The sequence below is a fragment of the Diadema antillarum genome, unplaced genomic scaffold (genome assembly GCF_040938485.1).
Source record: "Diadema antillarum isolate AM-2024a unplaced genomic scaffold, OU_Dant_1.0 seq00000730_RagTag, whole genome shotgun sequence".
Taxonomy (NCBI): domain Eukaryota; kingdom Metazoa; phylum Echinodermata; class Echinoidea; order Diadematoida; family Diadematidae; genus Diadema; species Diadema antillarum.
Window position 1 is genome coordinate 402,237 of NW_027271631.1, and position 20,038 is coordinate 422,274.

The 20,038-nt window shown below is 38.9% G+C and overlaps 1 long non-coding RNA gene across 2 annotated transcripts in view; it reads right to left on the minus strand.

The window, feature by feature from the left end:
- LOC139738212 (uncharacterized) overlaps positions 1-18,144 on the minus strand; it is a 41,811-nt gene extending 23,667 nt beyond the window's left edge. Inside the window, exon 1 of one of the 2 annotated variants that reach the window (XR_011711423.1) lies at positions 18,086-18,144. This is a non-coding gene — a long non-coding RNA (uncharacterized lncRNA). Of the gene's footprint in view, positions 1-9,165; positions 9,741-18,085 lie in introns of those variants that run through there. The other variant, XR_011711422.1, reaches the window with a different exon arrangement.
- Positions 18,145-20,038: the final 1,894 nt, after the last annotated feature.

Here is a 20,038-nt window from a genome sequence, read left to right on the forward strand (position 1 = left end):
TTTTTTTCTTTTTGAGGACTTTTACAAAATCACTGAGAATACATTATATTTTATGTGATCCCTGTTTCAAGTCACACTTCATAAAAAGAAAACAAAAATGCTCAAAGACATATTAAACACACTATTCAAAATTTCTCTGCTTGCAGAAATTTGTGTACTAGGCCAATTATTCTTCATATTCATAATAAGATGTAAAAGACAACCATCTATTCACCCGTTGAGGATGAGTCTCGAGTACACGTATACTCGGACAAGTGTCTATGGGAAAGTGTGTTGTAGCAAAATCTGTCCGTCCTCCAGGGGTTAAAGTTTGATGATGTATGCTAAGACTGCTATGAATGGATTTTGATATTGCAATGATGTTGACTGAAAAGATTTGCATCTAATGGCCCCAGTCAGATCCACACCATTCCTCTCTCTCTCTCTTTCTCTCTCTCTCTGAAAGTAGACATCTATGAACTACTAAACACACAGTGAGGATTAGTCATCCGGTCTGACTCCTGGGGAACACATGATTAGGGCTAGACTTGAGTCATGAGATTAAAGCCAGCCATGATTGCTTTGACAGGGCTGTGTATGTTCTGTGACACGCTTGATTGGAGGGCAAGAGATGGAGAGCAAGAGAAGAGAAAAAAGTGTGTACATGGTGGTGATGATGGGGATGACTTTGGCGACTCTCAAGCCCCGTTCGTACTGCAGTTATGATCCTGTGTTCTCCAGTTTTCCCCCTGGCAGACGATCATCTAGAATGAACACAGGATAACATTCCCTATCACAACACAAAGTGAGGAGCTGTATCATTTATACACAGTAACGAGCCTCTCATAGTGGGGTGGGACCTACACTGTACATTACCATGGTTACTATGGTCATGAGCGTCTTTTAATACAGGTAGGGCCTACATCACTTCACTGATTCATTCTTGTAGTAGTTCCAACTTTAAAATTGGATGTGAAATGAAATGTTCTCCTATCAAAAACTGAACATAGTTTTTGATGCAAGATTAATTATGAAATCATCTCTCACAGAGCAAGAATGAAGTAACGGATAATGTCTACTTCAGAAAAATTTAGAAAACATTTCAATTTTATATTGTAAAACAACCTTGTTTTGAGACCCAAGTCTCAGCAGCAGAATACAGGTGTATGTATTGTGGGTTTCTGGGGGCAGATTAGTGTGGAAGACTCTTAGTTTGCAACCTACGAAAATTTACTGACAGTGACTAATAGCACAACCTCCAGAGGGGTTCCCGTCTTCGTGCTACACTATAGGCCTACATGCAAATGATGTAAAATGTAGCCTGATTTTTTACTCCAATCTCATGCTTTGTTCGCTCCCCATTTTGTGCAAGGTTAATCTCACAACCATTTAAACTGACGAGGGGGACACAGTAAAACCTCAGAAAATTAGCTTTAATATCGCATGTTTGTGCTCCGTTGATGCTCAGTATGAACGGGGTAAGAAGTATGTGACTGATTACTATGAGTGTGCTGCACATTAGACAGCATTATTTACCTATTCTACCACTTGGGTGGTATACACGCAGAATGCTTTCAATCAATTTCCAGTTGCTGTAATGAAACATATCCCTGTTCTTTCAATTCTTTCTAGTACCTGCCAAATTGCATATATTGCTGTTGTGTGATCACCGTATACATGCAATTATGGACTGAAATTCAATTTCACAGTAATCTGATTCCAAGGTTGATGTAATACTGGTTGGCTATAATACTTTGAGACCTACATTTTCTCACCTCTGAATTTAACTAACAAACTGGAAAAAAAAAGAGAGGCTATATTGCATCATCAACACTACCAGTTCAGCTATGAGCTTTCAAAAAATAAAAAATAAATAAAGATATGTAACTTGGGATATAGGCCTACAAAAAATACCTCTTTTCAGATTCTATGTCACATGGTTACACATTGTTAATATGACATGAGCTAGTTTTTATTTCATACAACTATCACTTTGAGTTTATTAAACTTTTCTTTCTAATGACGATGCAATCTTTCAATATGAAGATGCAATAGAACAATCTACTCACTTGAATAATCCTATCATTCTCTGTTTTGATTCACTTCTTTCCCCATGTATAAGTGGTTTTGTTGGTTTTGTTTTCTTTCTAATGATGCTGAGCTACTGAAGAATCCTGTCCTCAAGTGTGAACACAGCAGGAACAAGTGGGAAGAAAGTTATCTGATCAGATGACAACACATAGGAAGTGTTTGGAGGAGTATTTTGTCATGAGGAGAGTTTCACTTTCACCACCATGTCTGGGATCTGTCCCAATATCTGTCCAAGTGGGGGATTCTCTCTCTAGTCTGACTTCAAGTCACTTTCTTCTTTTTTTTGTGTGTGTGTTTAATTTTTTTTTTTTTTCAGAAGGGCGAGGGAAATGGGAGGGAAAGGGGAGGGAAAGGGGGAATTTTTCACTTGCTCGAGCTTCACTTCTAGTCTTCTCTTATAGATCCTCTATCTATTGATCTATAATAGATGGCTCATATTTGCTGTCTCTTTACCTGTTGTGGATACAGACCACAAAATCTGGCAATGGGCACAAAGGTATGATTCACTACAATAAAGCATACACTAAACTATAGAGTCATAATGTATTCATACAGACTTGCACTATTGTGAATAATCCTCACCAACTCCCTGCCATGTTTCTCAACAACTTGTTTCCCATGAATGATGTGTACAGGGGGGTAACATTGAATGTTTGATTAGGATTTTTTTTCTGCATACCTTCCAGCATTACTGAGCAACACACACACAAAAATAAAGTAAAATACAATAAAATAAAATGAAATAAAATAGAATAAAATGAAATGAAGTGAAATGAACTGAAATGAAATGAAATAAAACAAAATGAAATGAAATATAAAATAAAATCAAGAGCACTCCAATTTGAAAAAACAACAACAAAAAACAAACTACACATAATTTTACAAGTACGGTACATATGAATTGGAATTTGAAGGAGACCTTGTAAAGATAAAAACAGATGCAGATCTACTGTGAGTATATGATTGTAGATGGAAGATAGATAAATACAGTAGGTTCTAATAGAGAATGAAAAACAGAAAGAAAGTGAGCGAAGGGGAGAGAGCAGGTACAAAGGTCGTAATATTTGAAATTCCTATAAGAGGAGAAGGGAAAATAGTGTGGTAAAATAGAAAATGACGTACAGGAAATAAAAGCAATTTCCATCACAATAAAGAACAAGCTGCAGGAGAAAAAAAAAAACATTCAAATCAGTTTGGAGGTCTTGAGCAAAGTTTATATACTGTGTGTCACATGGTAACCTTATGAATATCAGTAAGGAAAGTTATGACTGTGCAATTTTTCTGTTTGATTAACTCACGGACATGCCATTTTTCAAAATGAATTATACATAAAATACAAGAAGAAATCGAGGAAAGTTCACAGAGCTTTTTTTTACTGAGCCATGGGGGTTTCAAAGGTGTAATTTGGAAGCTATAGAATTATGTATTAACCCATTGAGGACAGACTGATTTTGCTATATAACATGCACTTCCCATAGACACTTGCCCGAGCATACTCGGGACTCATCTTTAACGGGTTAAAGATTACACCATGTACCAAAATAGATTGGCAGCGTTAGGGGAATATAGGAAAATATATCTGCTGACATGAAATCACATGGCACCATTGCAAAATCTTCAGGATCATGCTGCCCCTTTCTGTTTTGATTTTGAGTCTACATGTATATCTTTTGGGGTACAGCGGGAGGAAACACATGACCCGGCTAATGACGACAAATGGAGCCACTCTCCTCGGGAATGTTTCTTTTTTCCTTTCTCTCTCTTTCCCTCTCTCTCTCTCCAGTAAGTAGGTATAATTGAAAGTGAAAACATAAGCACGTGAATGGTATCATTATCATAACATGATCTCTCGAAGTGAATATTTCCACCCCAGCTTTAACAGCTCAGGAAGTGAATGTTTGTTGAATCACCTGCCTTACATTGTGAAGTGCTTTCTTCCTATAAACCACAAAGAAAGTAACCAAAGTTATCAGGTTAAATGCAAAACTTGACCACCCACTCTATATTATGGATCTGAAAGTCATCAAAGGAATCAATCATCCATACACTATACATTTGCTTTCATATAAAATCTCTCAGAGAAAATACTTGATTTCTCTGGCTACTGTCTTATCTATTTAAGAGTGCAAGTCAATTCCTTCCGTGAATTCACCATGGATTTTCTTTCCTCTGTACTGGTCTTGACTTGATAAAATATCTACATGAGGTGTGAACCCTTTGGTCTCCAGCATACACTGTATTTTTAGAGTAATTCTACATTATGTATTTAACAACATCTTTAAAAAGATGGGTCTTCCCTTTACTTGCAGACTTACATTAAATTTGTAATTGTGATTGTGAGAGGGGCTAATGTGGGAAGAGAAATCACCCTGCACATCTATGTAATTATGACTTTAACAAATGAAGGAAGGTGCTCTGTAAAAAATTTACGAAAGATGGATAATAATCATGAAATCTTTTAATCCAAAATATAATACAGCCTTCGGTTGCAGGGGAAATGGGGGGGGGGGGGGTATTTGACAGATAAATAATTCCATGATGATGGATACAATGCATCAGATTGTCCCCCCCCCAAAAAAAAAAAAACAAGGAAAAGTAGAAATTACGCGGTGCGTAATATATGTCCTCGCCGGAAGTAGCATTTAGTAGCAAAATGTACAATATAGGTAAAAAGATGAAGGTCAAAGGTCAAAGAAGTCAAAGGTCAAAATTCTATGTAGAAGTTCTGAAGCCCTCACCTAGTGCCATCACATAAAGCAAACGGAATCGAAATCGGGTTAGAAATGGCGAAGGAGTAGCATTTTGTAGCCAATGTACAATATAGGTAAAAAAATCAAGGTCAAAGGTCAAAGAAGTCAAAGGTCAAAATTCTGTATAGAAGTTTTGAAGCCCTCACCTAGTGCCCTCACATAAAGCAAACAGAATCAAAATCGGGTTAGAAATGGCGAAGGAGTAGCATTTGGTAGCAAAATGAACAATACAGGTTAAAAATCAAGGTCAAAGGTCAAAGAAGTCAAAGGTCAAAATTTTGTGTAGAAGTTTTGAAGCCCTCACCTAGTGCCATCACTTAAAGCAAACGGAATTGAAATCGGGTTACAAATGGCGAAGGAGTAGCATTTTGTAGCAAAATGTACAATATAGGTCAAAAATCAAGGTCAAAGGTCAAAGAAGTCAAAGGTCAAAATTCTGTGTAGAAGTTTTGAAGCCCTTACCTAGTGCCATCATATAAAGCAAACGGAATCAAAATCGGGTTAGAAATGGCGAAGGAGTAGCATTTTGAAGCAAAATGTACAATATAGGTCAAAGGTCAAGGTCAAAGGTCACAACTGAAATTCTGTATACAAGTTTCAAAGCTCCCATGTAGTGCTATCATATAAAGCAAACAGAATCAAAATCGGGTTAGAAATGGCGAAGGAGTAGCATTTTGAACATTTTGATCACACACGGACGGACACACGGACGGACGGACGGACACACGGACACACACACGTACGGAGCCCGTTTCATAGTCCCCTGCTCGAACTCGTTCGGCGGGGACAAAAAAAAAAAATGCAATATGGTTGAGACCACTACATGTGTCACTTTCTTTGAAATACTCCAAAAACTCTGAAAGCCTGTAAAGTCCCTGCATGTACAGAATTGCCAAGTATGCCATCATACTTTTCAGTTACAATGGCTTACAGAATAGCACAGTGTCAGTATGGTTGAGCCATTTTAGTACATTGACCTTTAGGATGACACCTGTATGACAAGGCCTTTACCCCCAGGGATGGCACTGTATTCTAGTAACAGGTGCCAAAAGTTTGGCTTTAACCCTCTACAGGCCAAGGCCTCAAATTGCCAATGGCTTTGTATGCAAACAAGTTGGTAACGTCCAGTGATAATGACAGAAAATGAACAACTTGTTGTAGTACTTAGCAGCAAGATGTTTATTCATGTACTGAATTACTGTGGTATTAACCCATTGAGAACCGGCTGATTTTGCTACAGCATGCATTCCCCGTAGAGCCCTGCCCGAGTATACTTGGGACTTGTCCTCAACGGGTATAGAAAAAAAAAATGTTATTGGCTGGCACCATTCTCATTTATTGGTGAAATACCACTGGTGAAAAAAAAAAGACATTCTGCTAACATTTGGCATCATGTTCATTTTACTACAAACTGACATTGCATATTACAGCATATTAAAGATACATGTAGGCCTACCCTGTATTTTACCCTCAATGTGAATGCACCTATACAATTGTAAGGGAAGCTCTCTCCCTCTCTCAGTCATATTTTCCTTTCACAGTGCCTGAAAGTGCAAAGTAACTTTTGTTCACTCCTCATGTCCTAGCCCACTGACACGAGTGTCTACAATTTACTTTCTTCTACAGATTAATCTCAGAAAATGATTAAAACTGTAACTAAAACACAATAGAAATAATCCATGGTGAACCACAAAGAGCCACAGCAACATTAAATTGACCACAAAACTTTTGCAACCCTTCAGTGTTTCAAATCTGTGTTAGTAATTATACTGCATACCAAAGCAGCACAGCATGGGAAAAATTTTTATTCATTAGTTTGTTACAGTGACATTAAGTTTTTGATAAGTCCCTTTAAATGAGGAAGATGGAGGAAATGAGTAGGTCACTCTGTGGCAGTGGCCAATGTTGACATAAACTTGATAAAGCGTAACAAGTAAACCAAAAGAAAAAGACGAACCAAAACTCACCCATCCCTGAAAAGTGCACACACACTTTGCAACAATCAGCCAGGAAATGACTGTCATTGGCAATCAACCTGCACTCTCAGCTCGGCTGGTATACCAACTCTACCGCGCTTGGAAATGGATAATTGCTCCATTGTTATTAAGGCGGCACGAGCTCACAGCACGCGACACCAATATCTGATTTGACAGGCGCTACAGAGAGAAGTGAATTGGTGCCGAGCTTCAATCAAGGCGGTCTCATAAACTCATGATTACATGATTATCTTCGCCTCAATCGGTGTCGGGATATGATTCTGGCTTTATGCAATGAACAGCAACACCATTAACACTTCCTCACCCATGGATTTATTGACAGCATGCATTGCTATTAAACAAATTGTGCCTGAGCCTCTCGTGCACTAGAGGCGCAAAATAGAAAGAATTATAATTTCCATGCAGCAGACATAGTCGCACTGGAAGTATTAATTGGTGATACTATACAAACCGTTAAAGGTATGAAGTATAACCATGCAATGACTCCCAATCCCTATCCTTAACACTATCACCATACATATCATTAGTACTGCTTCAACTAATTACTACCATTTTAGTACTGTAAAACATGATATATTCACGGCATGAATATTTCGCGAATTGGAGCCGACGGCCTTTTTTGCAGCGTGAAATTTTCGTGAACTGCCACTGGCATTCAATGCATGTAGTGTAAACAAGAACTTCCGCGTGCATTTTAATTCCGCAAATCTTGGCGCTCACAAAATTAATGAAATTAAAATGCATGCGAAAATTCCTCGTTTTACAGTATGTTTACACTGTACATGACAGCGACAATTATCTGCTAAAACAATGTTCAGTTTAGCAGTCATAGCCCTGGATTATACAACTTATGCGTAATCTTAACCTGTTGAGGATGGACTGATTTTGCTACAACACATTTTTCTGAAAGACGGTGCCCAAGTATACTCAGAACTTGTCCTGAATGGGTTAAAAGTGTATTCACTGAGAAGTGTTTCTAATTTACCACTGGTCGATCCCCTTCACAATGGCTTTAGTCTTCACTCATACCAGGCAAGCAAAATATTTAAGTGAACATTTTACAAGAACAGGAGAATATATTATCAAGACCTTTATGAGCAATATCTCGCAGATCTGTGCTGCACTTCCAGGGGGTGATCGGCTTGCAATATGAAAGAAGGGGAATCAAGGAAGCAACGAATGGTGATGAGCCGCTGCCTGTGTGGGGAAAAGTGTCTTCACCCCCTTCATTGCACTCAGATGAGGGAAAAGGCTACTGTAGCCCTTTCCTTGATGTCCCACTGATTTTTTTTTTTTTTTTTAACCCATTGAGGATGGGCTGACTTTGCTATTTCACGTTTCAAATAGAAAATGCTATGCTTTGGTATACCCAGGGCCAGTCTTTATTCGGGTTAAAGGATAGAATTACCACATCTTGTCTTCAAACAAACAAACAAACAAACAAACAAAACAAGAAATTCGTCCATGGTGATATTTAGGCTTTTAAAACAATGTGTGCCTTGCCATCAAGAAGAAATTCAGAAAGATTAATTATCATTGACACATACAGATGCTGAGCGAAGCACAGCGTCTCACCTGAACTGATATACAACGTGTACCAACCGAGCTAGCAAGATTTCTGACCATCTGCATGCATGGTTTACCACAAATTGTCCCCCCCCCCCCCACCCCCCCCCCCCCCCCCCCCCCCCCGACAAAATGAATATTTAAAAGGGAGAGAAGCCAGGAAATGTCCACTGTACCATGTTATAAAGCATGTCTCATGAATACATGGGCCAATCAAGATACAAACACAAAAGACAGAGATTTGGGTACAAACCTTTTTCAGACAAAAAGTCTTTCTTTTTTAACCCATTTAGGACGAGTCCCGAGTATACTCGGGCAGGTGTCTATAGGGAATGCGTGTTGTAGCAAAATCAAACCGTCCTCAATGGGTTAACAGTATAAGTGTATGGATGCAGTAAGGACGATTCACTGCCTTCTTTATTCTTTATTTTATGCATATAAAGCATCCCTGCAAACATATAAAATATTCTGTATTTTAAGACCTTTAGGCCTACACATTTTGCAAAACCTTTCCATTTCTTGCCATTTTTTTTCTGACACATTACAACAGTTTCACTCTGGTTTAATACACTAGGTGCTAAACCCAACCATGTTGAAATGAATAGAACATGTTTGTAATATTCTAATTACTGGTCAGAAATCCTTTACGGAAGGGAACAAGTGCCAAATAAATAAATAAAAGAAAAATCATGCAAGCTCTGTCTGTTCAGATCCTCTTGACATAATTGTGTCCAGCAGAAGTAGAGAAAGGTCATAATTATAATGAGAAAACTGACACTTACTGTTCTGCAATATTGTCCCTCTCCTCAAGAGATTGAGATAAGCCACTGCAGTCCACTACCAAACTCACAGAACATGGGGCACTCAGCAGGAATCAATATGAGACAAACCCCTCCAATTGGATTCCCCTACTCCAAGAATCCTATCAAGTTCTGGACGAAATACACCTCCAGTAAGCCTTGAAAGGGTGCACCGTATCCAGTGAGGCTGGCCGACAAAATAGGATCCGATACCAACAACCACGACTGCCCCAGCACTGGGAGATGCACACCAAGCCCGTTATGACGTCCAAACTAATCCGGCTTTAGCTGAGCAATCCAATAACAAGAGTGAGAGAGATATCATGGACATGAGGTCTCCCTTCCTTTTTTTTTTCTTTCCCTGTTTCCTTGTGTCTCGTTATTAAACTTCTCTCCTACTTTCTTCACTCCTCCCCGCACGTGGCTTTAACATAATTGAGCATAGGTCATTGATGATAAGCCTCCGATTCTCTCCACCACTTTCCCTGGGAACGTTCAGCTCAAGCCCTTCAAGCAATTGTGTTTATCGCAGTTTCCGCAGACAAGAACAGATTCTGGGGGACCTTCGGTGATAGTTGTCCAGAAATGACCAAAGCCGTCCGCTGCGAGCTTTACGGCCAATGAGCGGATTCAAGGACTGCCAAGTCGAAGCAACTGCTGGCAGTGAGCGTGAATATGTGTCCCTGCAATGAGGCAAGAACACAGGAAGTGGGCGCTAAACACTCCAGCTGCACTCTCCCCCCCCCCCCCCCCCCCACCCTCGTCTAGCAGCTGAAGCAGGGAGGCACACTGTATACCATTATACGTAACACCTAACAGACAAATATACAGACAAACCACAATCTCAACTGAAACCTTACCGGTACCGAAAAAGAGTTGATTTCTGTTCCCTCTCAAGTCCGCCAAGTTACATGAAATGAGTGTGTGTGTGTGTGTGTGTGTGTGTGTGTGTGGGAGGGGGGATAGTTGTTTGAAATGACAAATATGTATAGAGAAGAAAAGCAAACACTGTGAAAATGAAACAGCAGTGAAGGCAGATAGTGGGGTGGGGGAGGGTTTGGTGGAGCCACTGCTAGACACTCTCATTTCAAATAATGGCATGAGGATTAATCATCCCTTGTGGTCATGGCATGATAAAAGGCAGCTCCCTTTTTTTTACCAGATATACTGCACCTAAACCACAACATATGGTATGTATGGCCAATGTCATATAAAGAACTGTAGATGGTTTCAACACACAATCTATGATCTTTCACAATAAATATGCTCTTCTGCATGTCAACTAATTCACAATAAAACCATTTTCGTTTGTACTCTGACTGCCTTTATTGTTCATATCATACATGTACATCATGAATCATTTGAATCAATACAATCTAAAAATTGTAAAATGAAATGTGAACTTTGTTCTAGAGACAGAACTAACTTCCCCTTTATCAAATGTCTATGGCATACCAAATGAAAGAGAGTCAAAATTAATTCTAACATAAATTTCATTGACTTAATTTTCGGTTATGTCATCGTTTAATATGTTATTCTCTCTATGCTCATGGACCCACAGACATTCTCCAGATATCAGAATGTCAATATCAGGGCCTTAATGATATCATGTCAAAACAAACTATGGGGATGAGTTACTGTGGCATATTATTAAAGTCACTTATCCTCAAAGACCTATGGGTGGAATATAAAATCCAATTTGTCTTTGAAATACTCCATGTATAGTTATTCTTTGTTTTTTTAACACACAGACAAACATTCACTCAATTGAGTATGACACTCTGGAAGTACATGTAGTATACAATCACATTGAACATTTACTGGATTTACACTAGACAGTCAATTGAAGGAGTATTAAGAGAGGCGAATCAGGGGAAAGAGGAGAGCCCTCTGGCAAAGACTTATCACTCTTTTTACAGGAGCCAAGGAAGCAGCTTAGCAAAATCTCATTATCTGATCCATCAATATATTTGCAGCTACCACGTACTAATATGGAACAAGGATAATCCATTCCTCTACAGAAGAACAAGAGCAAACAATCAGGACTTCCCTTTTAAAAGGAAAGCAAAGTTTGCATCATGTCTGTTTGTTTGTCAGTTGAGATAGGTATTTCTCTATAATCATATTTTTGCATGTCATAAGCTCTTTTCTTTCTTTCTTTTTTCTGAGGGGATCGAGGGGGAGGGGATTGGAAAGGCAACTGAACAAAATGTGCATCGCATATTTTATCATGCAAAGGTTATGTTCACAGGCTGTTCCTAAAATCTAAGTTTAGGTGAAACTTACACTTGTAACTCTTGATGACTTGCTTGTAGTTAAGGGCTGTGCGGACGCACTCAAAAGTTAGTGATCTTAAAGTTCAGTCATTAAGTAGAACCACGACACATCTAATACCCCTTTCAGGTAATCGCGGTTCAATTATCCCCATCCAAATAATGCGGATGAAGTAATAAAAATCGCGTTCATATATCCCTTGAAGTGCGCACTACTTTTACGAGCGCCCGTTCATATAACGGTGCGAAAGACGGGAGTATTTGTCATGGTTACTGCGCATGCCTCTATAATGACGTAATGTTTCCGGTGATATTATATTATACTCACGTGTACATGCACAGCTCTCGCTCAAGCTCAGCAATCAGCAGTTGTGCGGGAAATCGAGTGACCTTTGACCGAACTGTGGAATGTCAGTGCGCATAAGTCGTAAAACGCGTTCATGTATTCTCGATCAACTCCTCATGCTGCAATAATGCGGACAATAGCAGCATAAAAATAATGCGCACTTTTTTACTCCTCTCCCGTTCATGTAATCAAAATTTTATGACTTATTGCTCCTATTATCCGCATCCACGATTACCTGAAAGGGGTATTAGGGTATGTTCGAGGTACCACGAGCCATGGGGGGTCCCCAGTCATAGTTTTACTCCATGTGGACACAATAATCAATGTACTTGTGAGTTAGCGTGAACTTACTTCTCATTAATTACTTCTGGGTCAACCTCCAGCTGCACTACTTTGTATGGGCATGAAGTCATAGAGAAGACTCTGCACTTCCAGTATAATCATCAAGAGGGATTCACTCGTAAGTTGTGTGCATGAGAACCTGCGTCATGAATTCACAAATGGAGCTAATTATTGAGTTAAATTTTCGACCTAAACTTCAAGTTTGGCAACTGCGTGTGAACGTACAATTGTACAAATAGCTTAATGAGAAGGATTTTTTCATTCACAAAAATGCACACCACAGCTGTTGAAATTACTTGTTTGTTCTTTAGAGGGTATCACTATATCCAAAAGAATGTGACTTTACTCTCTCCAGCAGGTCAAAGAAGTGCCCACAGTTTATCACTATACCCAAATAGATAAAGCAGGAGCAAGATCCTTGTTTTACTCTTCTGGTAAGGGTAGGCCCTATGTCCCAAAGGAGAGAGCAGCGTCCAAAAATCCCCCAACTTTTGACAGAGATATGAAATATGTTTGGTAGCTCGGCTCCCAGAGCCAGATCTCAGCCCCTTCTTTTGAGCCAGGATAATGTCTGCAAGCTTAGAGTGCTGAGCAAGGATTTGCTTCACATACATTTTGAACGAAGAGGGACATAAAAACTCTAAAAGTGGTCACAATCTACTGAGACAGGGGGTGTATCAAAACAGAGCTGGTCAGCTCGGGGCCCAGGAAAAACAGGATAACGGGTTTTCCTGGCACGTTGAGCACTCCGTGACAGTCTGACACTCCAGATCAACTGGTTTTCACAGAGATCTTTAGGATGAGATTCCCGGTTTGAGAAATGTATTTCTTGAGGGCAAGCTTGGTCCACTCAGGTCTAAAAATGTGTCACTCTGTGATGTCATCACCACTATCAATACTTTATGTTCCTTTTCTATGTACACAGGGAACAGTTGAAATACATGGTAGCCCTTTTAAACACCTCATTTTAATCTTAAGATACACCAAAGAGCTCTTATTCTCCATTTGATATGAATGTCCAAAACACTCATCAACCTTGTTCTTTCCTAGCAACACTATTAAAGTCACTACCGAATACTGTTAAAGTGGAAATTTTCAAGCATTTCCCACAGCCAGAAGCTAGTGAAAAAATAAAAGCACACGAATATGCATCCCATATACATACGTACAAGTGTACACGTAGTATTCCAGTAATGTTCTGATTCTGTAGTTCAATTAAAAACACATGAAATTTTCGTTAAATACCAGGTCAAATGTGAAAAATTACTCTTGAAAGTGAAAATATCCACTTTTTTCAGTAGGCATACATTATATTTTAACACAGTAATATGTTCTTCTACAACACTACAAATGAAAGTCCAATCCAATTTTAAACTTGAGCAAATCTTGCAAGGAAGCATATTTGGATTAATGATTTACCTGATAAGGTTGCACAACTTACAAGTTGTCTTGAACACTGTAACTGAACAGACTGTACAGACGATAACCAAAGCAAATCTTTTCAAATGACAAACAGTTACACATGTTCAGCCAATTTTAGATGAGCTTTAACATGTTAAGTGGCCCTTTATGCAAAGTTTGTTTTGTACCGAGGTGCACCTTGCTTCTTCCTTCCTATTTTCTAAAAATGCAAAAAGCGTGGATGGGAAACACATCATGAAATGTGTGAAAACAATTACTGGTACTAAACCTCGCATAGCAGCCTCTTCTTCCATGTTTCTTGCTGTCATACACTGAAAGTTTGTGTGAGGACTTGCGACAGACCAGCGATAAGGTTATCACAGGTGAAATAACATCAGGAAACATGAAGGGGATGTATTCTTGAAAGGATCTGTTTTCATTGGAATTCAGAGATGGCAAGTGAATGAAAGATCAAATCGACTACGTAGGCGCAGTCAACAGCCTTTTTGGTGAATATTATCTTTTTTTAAAATCACCTTTCAGTGGGTGTAAAGAGAGAAAAGTGAGGGGAAGGGGCTGAGAGACGAATCAACAAGAATTTCTAACATGATTTTCCAACTTCAATAATCAATACCAGCTGAATGTACACACTGGAGGTCATGACCTGGACGTTTCTTTCTTTCTTTTTTCCCTCCCAAACTGCACAACCCCAACTAGTGTACTATTTTGTCCTTGCAAGTTTATGACAAAAATCACACAGTGACAATCTAGACCTGGAAATCAAACCAATGGTACAAATGTACAAACAAGAATGCTTCCTGGCTACAGTCCGCTCCTACTGCATTCATGCAACCTTGCCTCTAAAATGAGGAGTGGTAAGGAAATGAAAGTAAATATTACCATTTTTTTATGTAAAGACATGCATGTGTGTTCACAGTTGCGATGGAATTAGTCAGACTATCAAAGGACCAATTCACCCACATACAAACTTTGTACAATGTGTGGATAAAGTGATTGCAGCAATATCAGTAGAACACTACTTTAAAATAGAAGAAAAATCTGATAGTTGCTACTTTTTTTAGGATTCTAAAATTGACACCACATCTAAAAAAAAAATATCAATGTCCCTGTTGTCTCTCAAACTGGCATTTTTTTTTTTAATTTCTGTCTGATTTTTGCGAAGTTAATGACTCTAACTTGTTGTAGTGCTCATTATTTTGGAAAATATTTCTTCATGACAAGATTATTGATACTTGTATCATTATGGTGATATTCAGTATTGCTACAGAAGTGATGAGGTCTTTACTTTTGCAACTGAATTCTGCTGGAATTTGATAGATTTCAGGGATTTTTCAAACCAAATAGTCTAGTGACAAAATCTAACTTTGTAGAGACTGCAACTGGACTGTAAATGGCAAATTACAAATGATGCATTCCTGATTACTAGTACTTTTGTACTATACCGTAAGAAGACACAAGTTTAAGCAAACTCTTGAACCTTTCCCACAGAAAACAAACAAACAAACAAACATGATGGATATTAACACCTTGAGGATGGGCTTATTTTACTGAACACACATTTCCCATAGACACCTGCTTGAGTATACTCAGGACTCATCCTCAACTAGTGGAAATTTAAAAACAAGAGACCCGCGGGTCTAGCGCTCACCTGAGTATCGCAAGTTCACCTTTCACGCAGTCACTAATCTAAATTATTCACAGCTCTACCAAAATTTGACCAGGCATTCTCAAGTAGAAGATGAAAATGTACAATAAGGGCCCAATTTTTTTAAGATTCCTTAATTTGGGGGGATTGGGGCCCCCTGGGGCCCTCTGGGTGGGGCATGGTGCCCATTTTGATAAATTGAGATCCTGACCCCCCTAGGGATGCTACCTGCCAAGTTTGACAAAAATCCATCATGAGGTTTTCAGGAAGAAGATGAAAATGTACAATTCAGGCCCCCATTTGGACCCTTCCAACCACCCCCCCCCCCCCCCCTACCCAAGAGGGGCACCCCTGGATCTCCTATGAACAAACTTGAAACTACAGTCATTAATGTACTCACTCATAATATTATCTCAGCTCTATAACTTCTGATTCTAGAGAAGATTTATAAAGATTCCTTCATTTGGGGGGTTTGGGACCCCTGGGGGCCCCCTGGGTTGGGCATGGTGCCCATTTTAACAAATTGAGATCCTAACCCACTAGGGATGCTACCTGCCAAGTTTGGTGAAAATGGGTCATGGGGTTTTCAAGAAGAAGATAAAAATGTACAATTTAGGCCCCATTAGGACCCCTCCTCATCCCCTCCCCTGGGTCCCAAGGGGGGCACCCCTGATTCTGCCATGAACAAACTTGAAACTACAGTCATCAATGTACTAACTCATAGTATTAACTTAGCTCTATCACTTCTGGTTCTAGAGAAGAAGATTTTTACAGATTCCTTAATTTTGGGGGGTTTGGGCCCCCCTGGGGGCCCCCTGGGTGGGGCATGGTGCCCATTTTAACAAATTGAGTTCCTAACCCCCTAGGGATGCTACCTGCCAAGTTTGATGAAAATCGGTCTTGGGGTTTTCAAGAAGAAGATGAAAATGTAAAAAGTTTACGCACGACGCACGACGGACGCCGGACGAAGGGCGATCGCAATAGCTCACTTGAGCCTTTGGCTCAGGTGAGCTAAAAAACTAAGAGAATTAACACTATGCAGCAATTAAAATACCCTTCAGGTAAAGTACTTTAACATGTAAACATTTTTTAATGATTACAATGTACATCAAATGTCATTCCCATTGACAGAAGTTTTGTCGATGACACATGATCATAGTGTCCAAGTGCCAATGGTTAAAAAAAGAAAAAGTTCCTGAAAAACCAACTACAAGTGTACAAAGTTGTACACCTATCCCTTTCACAAAATTTTCATGACAAACAAAAGGCATGCTCTGCACAGCATTCTGACGAATTAAAATGAGCATCTAATTTTTAACTTACAAAAAATCAGTGACATTAATCATTCCACTGTTTTCAGTAACTCCTTTTCAATCATTGCACCAACCCACTAACCCGAGCTGCAAATGGGAACCTGGTGGCCTGTGTATTAACTCTATGGGCATTTCAGAATTCAGTACGGAATGGGTTAAAAGGCTTCCAGACTCCAGACAATATACATCACAGTACCATCACATCACTGTCAGCATTCAGTGGTGACTTTCACAAGTAGTTAAAAACTTTTGATTAGAAAGAAGAAATTATTCTTTCAAAGTTCTGAATAATGACATGAATGTCAAATATTTAGCAATGTTTTCTTTTTCTTTGGCAATGTATTTGTTGTATTTGTTGATGTTGTTGTTATTGTTTTGGTGAGTATTATCCACAATGCGGCGTATTTTCTACTGCTTCTGGTATCATGTTCGGCAAGTATCACATGTATACGTTTTGAAATGTATTCAGATCCACATAATCATGTGATCACTACCAAACTGGAGTATAAAATTCAATATTAATCTTTAAAGTGTAAGATATTGAATATAAAAAAGGGCATACAAAAGAAAAAAAAAGTTTTCAAAATTTGCATTATGTTTTTCACAATCATAACAGCCTTTACAATTTACTGATATGCACCCTTGGTACTTTCATTCAAATGGAGGGGCGAGTGGTGAGGGACGGAGGGGGACGTGATGGAGAAGTTGAAACATACTGACACTGATGATAGTGATACTGATCCCGACTTTCATTCTACCTTCTACTTACAGACCCCTTTTGCCTTGCAATTGTTGTTGTTTTGTGATCAATTTTGATATTAAACAACTCAAAATCAAACTCAAAGAGTATTATCAACACAGGACAATGTTGTGACTAGTGTCAACTTTGTTTTCTTCTCTTTTTTTTTCTACACCACTACACTAGATCTAGAGCGGGGTTCTACATTTTAATTAGGGCCTACTGCAACAACTTGCAAGCACTTAAGTATCATGACATTCTCTTTGGCAATCCTGTCAAAAGGCACCTACCTTGAACCTTGAACCTTGAAGTAGTAATCCCTTTGAGCAGTTCCTTGAAACTATCCAGTGGGATGGTAGAAGTGTCGTGTGTCAGTGGCAGTGCAGTGAGTGAGAGGTGACATGGTGAACAGGATGATTTTAAATGTCACTAATGTACAATAAATCTTTTTGACTTGCTTTAATTATTTTTACTACAGTGTCTTTTTATTTTGGTTTGATTCTTGGCAGCTGCTCTCGAGTGTAACAGGCTAGCTTGGACTCTGTGACGTGTGTTCTGAATCCTGTTATGTTTTTGTTTAAATGTTGTTGTTTTTTTTCTATTTTCACCCAGACACAGATTCCAGTAGATGGGACTATCATCACCAGCTCCGCAGCTGAGCAACCCATCACCCTCCCCTCAGCTCAGCTGGCGTACAGAGGGCACACCGAAATCATGTTCACCTTACTATGGCATCTCATACAAGATAGCACAGGCAGGTGCGTCTTATAACATGAAATTACAGAATACTGCTGAGATTCCAGAAAGGAAGAAGTAACTTACCGTATCCGATCCGATCCCGTGAGGAAGTGCCCTCCGTCTTTCGCTCGACTGTCGTGCATATGAGTCGGATAAGGGGGATGTGATGCGATGGATGCGGTGACTGTCAAACTACTGTGTACTCAATACCTGTTTTAATGGCTATTCAAGTTTTACTCGCACACAGTCCTCCACCGACGCAAACGCCACCACCACCTGATTTCAGAAGGGACGCCAAGTTTTACCCCTCCATTCTCATCACTGAGTTAGACGCATTAGTCATCAAGACTGCCCTTCAATTTCTGCTCTTTCCGTGAATTTGTGGATACGTCAATGGTCCGCCGGCCTGCAAAGTGCCGGACGGTGCGGTGCGCATATTGTTGTATTAAATTTCATTATTAAACAGCTAAAGAAAAAAGAGAAAAAAAAATCATGCCTTGTTTCTGAATGATATGAAATAAAGCAATATCGTTCAATACCTGTTCGCAAAGGTATAATGTTAACGCAAGTTGCTTCTCTGCGTAACAAAAATCTATTTCTTTTTGTATTTCTGATACGTAGTTTGATCCTCCTTGTTTTGGTGCCTTGTTTCATCCCTTAATCTCGTGTTTTTGTTTTCTTTTGCTTTGTTTTTGTTTTTTCATGTTGTCGTACACGCATATTAGGTACCTACGTTTATTTCATTGATGCTATTTTTTTTTCACTTTCAAGGCGATATTCTTTTTGAGCAATATCTTACAATAACAAAACACTACACAAAACGAAAAACGAACTATCCTAACGATCTGTTATCAGAAGTTGTATCATTCTATACTCACGTCCATCTGACCCATTATGGTGATTAACAGCTATACAAAATCTCAATATCAGAAAGAACTCCTCTGAAAAATAAAGACCTACAACGTGTATATGATCCTGCTATTTATTGGGCAGCGGCCGTTTTCCTATACAGTTGCTATAATAAATAAACATCCAACGATATCAAGAAAATATAAGCAGAAACTAACATATTTCTTTCTTAAAAAAAAAAAAATGAAAGTACGCCTTGCCTGTTTAAAAATGTAGAAAAAGATTATGTTTTTCATGTGCCAGTGACAAGTAGAGGAAACAAGTACAGTTTGTATATAGACCTACTTTTCATTATAAAAAACTAAATTTGTGGAAATCTCTTTGTATTTTATATAGGTTACTACCTTTTGTTCTAGAGAGGTGGGAATCTCTTCCCACCTCCCTGCTTGAACACAACACGTAATGTCAAAACTGCATAATCCAACAATGGCTGCACAGGGTTAAAAAATTGCAGTTTGAACGGATTGTCCCGTGAAACTTAACCCAGGCTAATTTGTACTGCAGTCACTCAATTAATTACAGTCGAATATTTGCGAACCAGTTTCAATAAATTTTACAAGTGCTTGAATTAAAACTTGTTGTAATTTTCTTTTTTAGCTCTAAGTCTGCTTTTAATGAACTTTCGAATGCTTTACTTTTAATCTGATCTCACTCCATCAGGCCACAACTTTAACGTGCTGCAGCTGCTGCTGTGAGGCTGAACGCGACCCTTAGTCCGGATTCCTTCAAGTCGAGCCAAGTTGGCAATCCAATGGGAGAGGACATGATATAATATTAATTACGAATTCCCTTCCATTTCCTTCATGGCAAACAGTATTATGGTGTCTTTGTATAGCTTTGTCATATTTTGTTTGTTTATGAATAGTTGTACGAAGGCCTATACATACATCGTGTTTGTTTCCATAATTCTGGTGGGGGGGGGGTGTTTTTATTTTATGCTGATTGTTTATGTTATGTTGTCTTAAGTTAAGTTTTGTTTTGTTTTCACTCATTGTGCTGCTTTAAAATCCTGTCTTACTACTGATTTTGTTTTTTGGTGATTTTAATTTGTTTGATTGTTTTGTTTATTTGTTTGTTTGTTATTTGCTCATCATGCTGCTTCAAAGTCAAATGAAACAATTTTAGGTG